At 64.2% G+C, this 587-nt stretch overlaps 1 protein-coding gene across 1 annotated transcript in view; it reads left to right on the top strand.

The window, feature by feature from the left end:
• The window catches only part of JAK3 (Janus kinase 3), a 14,752-nt gene that overhangs the window by 8,951 nt on the left and 5,214 nt on the right, over positions 1 to 587 (top strand). The gene's annotated exons all lie outside the window — the stretch shown is intronic.

Genomic DNA, 587 nt, shown 5'->3' with positions numbered 1-587 from the left:
GAGAGTGAGGGAGGGGGTCCTGGGGGGTCCTGGGGGGTCCTGGGGGTGCTGGGGTTCTGGGTTTGGGGTTCTGGCTTTGGCTATAGGGTCCTGTGTTCATCCTCGATGGGGAATCCTGGCTCTGGGCTCTGGATTCCAGCTCTGGGTTTGGGCTCCTGGTTCTGTTCTGCCCCTAAAAGCGGGGTCCTGGCTGTGGGTTCTGAATCCCAGCTCTGGGTTTGGGGTCCAGCTGTGGGTTTGGGCTCCTGGCCCTGGGTTTGGGCTCCTGGCTCTGGGTTTGGGTTCCTGGCCCTGGGTTTGGGCTCCTGGCTCTGGGTTTGGGCTCCTGGCTCTGGATTTGGGTTCCTGACCCTGGATTTGGGTTCTTGGCCCTGGGTTTGGGTTCCTGGCTCTGGGTTTGGGCTCCTGGGTTTGGGCTCGGAGTTCTGTGCTCATCCTCAAAGCGGGGTCCTGGCTGTGGGCTCTGACCCCCCTCATCAAACTCAATGACCCCGGGGTCAGCGCCACCATCCTGGCCCGGGACAGTGAGTGTGGGGGTCCCACGGGGGGGTCCTGAGGGCGCTGGGCCCCCCGTGGGTGCTGAGCGG

Source organism: Corvus brachyrhynchos, unplaced genomic scaffold, assembly GCF_000691975.1.
Source record: "Corvus brachyrhynchos isolate BGI_N302 unplaced genomic scaffold, ASM69197v1 scaffold219, whole genome shotgun sequence".
NCBI classification, from domain to species: domain Eukaryota; kingdom Metazoa; phylum Chordata; class Aves; order Passeriformes; family Corvidae; genus Corvus; species Corvus brachyrhynchos.
The sequence above is the reverse complement of the archived record's forward strand: the minus strand, read 5'-3'. Positions and strand labels throughout refer to the sequence as shown.